At 38.1% G+C, this 7,500-nt stretch overlaps 1 protein-coding gene across 1 annotated transcript in view; it reads right to left on the reverse strand.

Moving 5' to 3' along the window:
* LOC135209024 (uncharacterized) overlaps positions 1-7,500 on the reverse strand; it is a 501,080-nt gene that overhangs the window by 328,920 nt on the left and 164,660 nt on the right. The gene's annotated exons all lie outside the window — the stretch shown is intronic.

The following is a 7,500-nucleotide window of genomic DNA, read 5'->3' on the forward strand; positions in this document are numbered from 1 at the left end:
AGGCGGTGCCTAAGAAGGACAACTTTGTCCGGGTATGCGTAGACTTCCACAGGTTGAATGAGAAAACAATTCCTGACCGTTACCCAGTCGCTTGCATACCAGACCTTTTTGTAGAAATTGGGGGGCGTAGAATATATTCTTCAATAGACCTTATGCAGGGATTTTTGCAGGTTCCTTTTAGTGAGGATAGCCGTGAATTTTGAGTTTACACATTTCGAGTTTACGCGGATGCTTTTTGGTCTATCAGGTAGTCCTATGACTTTTACGAGATTGGTGAACACCGTTTTGCGCGGGTTATTAAGGCAAAAATTTCTTTGTGTACATAGATGATATATTGATTGCAACAGATTCGATCGAGCATCACATGGATGTTCTCAAGGAAGTTCTGAGGAAACTTAGACTAGTGGGGTTAAAAATTAAGTTAGAGAAGTGTGACTTCTTGAAGAAGCAGATTGCATATTTAGATCATGTCATATCTAAAGAGGGAATTAGAGTAAATGACGATACAGTCAAAGCAATTGCAGATTTTCCTGTCCCTAAGACAAAGAAGCAAATTAGGTCATTCTTAGGTATGGCGGGGTACTAAGGAGGTATGTGAAAGGGTTTTCTATCATAGCAGCTCCTTTAACAGATGTATTACGAGAGGATATTCAATTTTATTGGGGAGAACAGCAACAGGTAGCTTTTCAGAAAGTCAAGGATGCATTAATGAATCTCCCAGTTCTGAAATTTCCAGATTTCAGTGAACCTTTCACACTAGTGACTGATGCCAGTCAGGAGGGTATAGGTGCTTGCCGTATGTAAAAATTTGAAGGAAAACTCCATTCAATAGGTTATTATAGCAGGAAATTTAAGACAAAGGGAAGCAATGAAAGATTAATGGTTACCATAGATAAGGAAGCCTTTGCAGTAGTATCAAGCTTGGTTCATTTTCAAATGTTGCGAATGGGGAATAAAGTGGAAGTTCTTACAGACCACAAGCCATTATTGGATCTTTTTAATAAGCCAGATCTGTCACCCAAAAGAGCTCGATGGTTCCCAACCATCAGGAATTTTGATGCAGAGCTCAAATACAGAGGGCAGGCACAATGTGGTAGCGGATGCCTTTAGTGGAAGTTTTTATGATACGGAAGGATTTAAAGTTGGGGTGGTTACTAATGATTCTATACAGTGGGATATCAGTCTCATAAAGCAAAGGCAAGATGAGGAGGACATTTTTGCAGAAGCAAAAGCTTTCCTCAAAGGTGAATTAATCAAGAAAGGTTATAAGTTGCCCTTTTCAGGTTTAGAATTAGAAGGTAATCTATTGGTCAGGAAAAGTCAATATAAATTTAGGACGAGTGAGAGAAAAGGGGATGTGACACAGATCGTGATTCCGAAAGTCCTAATTCCAGTGGTTTAAATGTAGTACATTGCAAGTTTGGTAGTCCACATTTGGGGGTAGGAAAGATAAGTATATTTGGAAGAATATGTGGACAGATGTGGAAAATTTTGTGAAAAGGTGTACAGTGTGCAGCACTTGCAAACCCACAAGGATAACTTCTTGCAAATTAGGGTCATATCCGATACAAGTATGCCTTTTCGGAGGGTGCGCCTGGATATCTTGGGGAATTTTTGTGAATCAGGGTAAGCCTACGAGTATTTATTGGTAGTAATAGATGAACTGACGAGGTAGTGGAAATTTTCCCACTGAAGCATAAAACAGCTGACAAAGTGGCTGTGGCATTTTTCAATGGGGTCATCAGTAGGTACAGCTCACCTGAGGTTTTGCTGACTGATAATGGTAGGAAATTTGTAAATAGGGCCTTGGAATGTCTTGCAGAAATTATGGGGACACAGAAAGTAACAATTAATTCATACAGACCTGAAGCTAATGGGTTATGTGAACGAGCAAACATAAAAGTGCTCGAGGGTCTCAGGAAGACTATAGGAGGAAATGATAGGAACTGGATTAGATATATATAGTTAGACATAACATCAACACTATGGTCCGTGATTCCATTAAAATGTCTCCATTCGAAGCGTTGTTTGGTTGCCAAGCACGAGGCATATTTGATTTGGTAACTATACCTCATCATGGAGAAGATACAATTGAAGCATTAATTTCCACAGCAAAGGAGAGACATGCTTGTCTCAGCAGTAATCTCGAGGCCAAGACCCGAGAAATGGTGGAAAGAAGCAACGAGAAATCATTAGATATTAGAATTGCTTTTGGAGACAGTGTATTCCTAAAATTCAATGTGAGAAATGAACTAAATTACAAGTTAGGTCCAAAATTTGAGGGTCCTTTTAGAGTTATTGAAGAAAAGAGAGGAAACAGGTTTGTAGTCTTAGATGAAAAGGCAGGTCGGTCTAGAATCTAGATTGACATATATATCAAAGATCAAGACAACAGGAAAATGATAAAAAGGTGACATTGCATAGCTTGCATTATTTTCCCTATAGGTTTTACAAATGAATGATGAGATGTGAAATACACAGACCACCTGTAGAATTTTTATATTTTAGTTAATTAGTCTTATCTAACATTTTTTTTCTTTTTTCCCTCTTACTATTTTCTTATTATGTACAACTGCAGCGATTCGGCGTAAATATCTAAGGTGGCTATGATTTCTGGTGATTATGATTTCTGGTGGTGAAGATTTCTGGCGGCTATGATTTCTGGTGGTGATGATTTCTGGTGATTATAATTTTTGGTGATGATTTTTGGTGGCGTTGATTTTTTGGTGATGATCTGTGGTTTTATGAGCCAGTGGGGTGATGATTGTGGTTCATTGTGGCATTATGGCTCTTGGGGGGTACTGGTTAATTGTGGTTTTGTGGGTTTTCTGGTGGGGCGGTGTATTTTACAAGTTATATTCACCAGTGTTGTTTTGGCAGTTTATGGTTGATATTTTCTGGTGAGGCGGTGTCTCTATGAGGATATATTCACCAGTGTTGATATTTCGTAGATTGTTGTTCTCTGAAGATTATATCCCACTGCGGTTTTCTTTAGTGTCATATATTTGGTGGTGTTTAAATGGCTTAGGATTTAGCCTGAGGCAGTGTAATTTCATATTAATGGTTATATAATGGAGGTGGAGATTTTTGGGTATCAGTGATGACATGAGTATTTCTTGAGGATTTTTGAGGATTATGTGGTTATGTGGTATCAGTGAGAATTTCTTGAGGATTAATGTGGTTCTGTGGTATCAGTGAGGATTTCTTGAGGATTAATGTGGTTCTGAGGTATCAGTGAGGATTTCTTTAAGGGACTAATGAGGCTATGTGGTATCAGTGAGGATCTCTTGAGGATTTTGGGGGATTGATGAGGTTATTTGGTATTAGTGCGGATTTCTTAATGATTTTTGAGGATTGATGCGGTTGTGTGGTATCAGTGAGGATTTATTGAGGTTTTCCCAGTGAGACTTTATGAGGATTTGGGGTTAATTTGAGGTTAATGGTGACTTCAGGGTTTATGAGGCTAACTAGACAGGAATTGTCGCTGTTTGGGGATGTTTGGAATGAGCAGGTTGTTAGGTGCTGATAATGTTGTGGTGTCTCGGATGAGACCATTGTTGATATTTCCTTTTGGAGTTGGATACTCAGAGGGTTTTTAGATGATGACGTCCCATTGTGAGGAATTTTAAGGGGTTATTCGTGGATTGCTACTGATGTATTTGTGGCGGTAATTTTTGTGTGTGATGCAAACTACATTTGGTAATATGAGGAAAGAGTTTGAATTGCTATTTTTATAAGAGGAAATCCGTAACTGGGATCAAGCGGTGTTTGTGAGTTTTTTTACATAAGGATTTCTTCTGGATGTCATGTTATTGTAGAGAGACGGAGAATAGTATAAACATATGGGGTTTTGTGGTGTACTTGTCAGTTAAGAGATTAATTGTGAGTAGTCAGTTAGTGATAAAAGTTTTTCCCAGTATTGTTAAAAAGGGGCCAGTGGATAAAGACCATGTTTATTTTAGTGAGGAATTTCAGGTTTTAGTAATTGACTATGACGTTGAACATATTAGTTCATGACAGATTCATGGGTGAAGTTTGGAATTTCTCTCTAGTAATACATAGACTTGTCAGGGTGTCAGTCAGAATTTGTTAATGATGAAACACGGACACCCGATGACTCTAGAGAACTCCCAAACTCACACCGAGTGGTGACGAAAGAAAACAACTTAGGATCTACTCTGCCAAATGTTTGGTCTTCACCATGAGCGACGAGGTCACAGATCGCTACTACTTCAAGGACCAAAAATCTTCGATGGCTCGTGTGGAGTCGCCTCAGGATAATTTCTAGTGGCAAACCACGGATCTAGGCTACTTCTACGAAGCGGGTGCAGGAAGCACTTGCTTGTGAGTCACGGAATATTTCAAGTTCAGCAACGAGGAGGCGGTTACGGTTCCTCCATTGGAAGTCGACGGATCTACAATTCATCAACGAGGGTGTTTTAGAATACGCCTACATGGGTACCACGAGGCAGAAATAGTTCCGCCTACACTGGAGACAATTACGGTTCCTCAGCAAGAGGATAATTGGGAGGACGATTTTGTTTTTCTTTGCAGCACGCTACACAGTTCCATGATTGCCGTTATGGTGGCGATAATGATGGTCCTAATTTGTGTTGCAGGAGCAATCAAATGGGGATGCAGCCGACAGGGTAGGACACAAGCATCGGAAGTTGCCTGAATCAAGTGGCAAGCTAAAAGATTTTATAAACTATATACCAACAGTTAAGTCTAGTATGCACCAGGGTTATATACATACAGGTGGTGGCCGAGCCATGTAACAGGCACTGGTTAAAATTAGGCCGAGAACATGTGCACAACGACACAGTCTCAAATGTTATGGAAAAAGCTTAAAAACATTGGAACGAGATGAGACAAGCTTACGCAATCATAATATTAGCAAGCGGCACCGGCGATCGCAGGGCGCGCAATTGACCTGATTAGTCGGAAAGTCATATGATTGTGATCGTCAGAAAAATGTAAAAGTTAGTTGGTGCGCCAAGCAGGGCGTGTACATGATACGTGGGAATGCATGAACAACAGAATCATGAATAGACTAGCATGCGTGCATTCGTGCGTTCATTAGAGTGTGTGAGTTCGTACAGGCACGTGAATGGAATATAACCCCCTAGGGCCTAGGTGGTGATTAATGGGGCAATTAGACGAAAACGCTGTTGGTAGTCGCAAGAGACTTTGGAAGGCCAAGTAAGGCGAGAAGATCCATCAATTAAGGTAGAGTGATGGGATAAAGAACATTTAAAAAAGTGACAGTTATTTTTCAGATACTCTGAGAGAGGAAGTGGTGTGCGACTAATGGGTTCCTTTAGACAGTGAGAATAGTATGTGACAATTTTAATAATGGTGTCTTAATGATTTTTGGGATTTTTAGATTAATTTTCTTTAATTTTCATGTGAGCTATTTTGGGGAAATAAAGGCTCTATTTTGTATCTCAAGAGTTTGAATTGGCCCAAAGGTAACGACTGAATTAGCAAGTTGATGGAACGATAAAGGTAGGTCACGCTACTAGATACCTCTAGTTTTAGGATCTCTCTCCTTCTAAGTAAACACTGTTACATATATATGTATATATCATACATCGAGCTACAAATGTCTTTTAATATCTAATTCACTCTACCTCGGAATTAATATATTTTCATATATGCTTACCGAAGGGGAATTTTATCAGGCGATAAATAGAATTTTGTCGGCGCCCAGGCGCGAACCCAGGACACCATACAAATCCAGGAACGTCAGTGAAGCTTTTACCCACTCCACCACGTTCCTGGATTTGTATGGTGTCCTGGGTTCGCGCCTGGGCGCCGACAATTCTATTTTCGCCTAATAAAATTCCCCTTCGGTTAAGCATATATGAAAATATATTAATTCCGAGGTAGAGTGAATTAGATATTAAAGGACATTTGTAGCTCGATGTACGTATATGAATCACGGTAATGTGATATGACTTATACATATATATATATATATATATATATATATATATATATATATATATATATATATATATATAGTTTTATATTTCGGAACTGAAAGGTATTTCGTACCCATCCATTATACATATATATATATGAGTCATATCACTTACCGTAATTCATGTACATACATCGAGCTACGAATGTCCTTTGATATATAATTCGCACTACCTTGGAATTAATATATTTTCATGTATGTTAACCGAAGGGGAATAATTTTCGGTCAATAAGAAATTCGTCGGCTGCCCGATGTGGCCTAAGGCTTCACTGTGCGTCTGAATTTGTTAGTTCGATGGTTCGCGTCCGTGAGCCGACGAATTTCTTATCGACTAAAAATAATTCCCTTTCGGTTAACATATATGAAAATATATCAATTCCGAGGTAGAACGATTTAGATATTAAAGGACATTTGTAGCTCGATGTATATATATATATATATATATATATATATATATATATATATATGTATATATTCAGTAGAAGGGTCCACAGTAATATTCATATTTTCTAGACGAAATATATTTTTAGAAATATTTACAATGCTTAGAGCTTTTGTCCTTCCTTCTGTGGACTTGATCACTAACTAAATGAGAGACAACAATGGTGAAGAAATAGAAATGATTATAAACAAAAAGATAATGATAAACAAGGTTAAAATATGCGAACAAGTCATTGGGTCATATTCCTTTCCAGAATTCTCTGTGATCTTCGAGGCGAGACAAAGCTATGGTCTTCTTCTTGAATGAAATCTTGAGGGTCGTTATCCAAAAAGGTAGTTTGTAGATCAGACTCTGGAACGGGCGAAGGGTGGTTAGCTACATTATCAGATTGAAAATAACCACCAGCGCTTTTTCACTCCTCGAAGATCACAGAGAATTCTGGAGAGAAGTATGACCTACTGACTTGTCAGCTTATTTTAATCTTGTTTATCATTTTTTGTTTGTTTATATTTATTTCTATTTCTTCATCAATTTTGTCTCTCATTTAGTTAGTGATCAATTCCACAGAAGGAAGGACGGAAGCTCTAAGCATTGTAAATATTTTTTACAAATATTTCGTCTTGATAAACAAGAATATTACTGTGGATCTTTCTGCTGATTATTTAGATGCACCATGCGGCGTTTTTATGTGGCATATATATATATATATATATATATATATATATATATATATATATATATATATATATATACGTATATATATATACACACACACACACACACATATATATTCCCTTTTATTCAAGTCGGTAGTTCTGGTTCAATTTTTGCCTGGACGGCGAACATTGTCCCGAATTTAGGGTAGAATTAAGAAAGTCAAGTTAATCCTCCAGCAATCTTCCCTCCATTCTTCCGAGGAAGACGGAATATATTGCAAAACATAAAAGGAGGGTCAGGGAAGACGTCTTGGCGGTCACTTTATCGATTCAGAATATGCGGTCGCATCAGCATAAGCAATGTGAAGCCAGAGTAGTTTCTTTTGTTATATGCAATCATTCAACGCAATATAAGG

Source organism: Macrobrachium nipponense, chromosome 37 (assembly GCF_015104395.2).
Source record: "Macrobrachium nipponense isolate FS-2020 chromosome 37, ASM1510439v2, whole genome shotgun sequence".
Classification (NCBI taxonomy): domain Eukaryota; kingdom Metazoa; phylum Arthropoda; class Malacostraca; order Decapoda; family Palaemonidae; genus Macrobrachium; species Macrobrachium nipponense.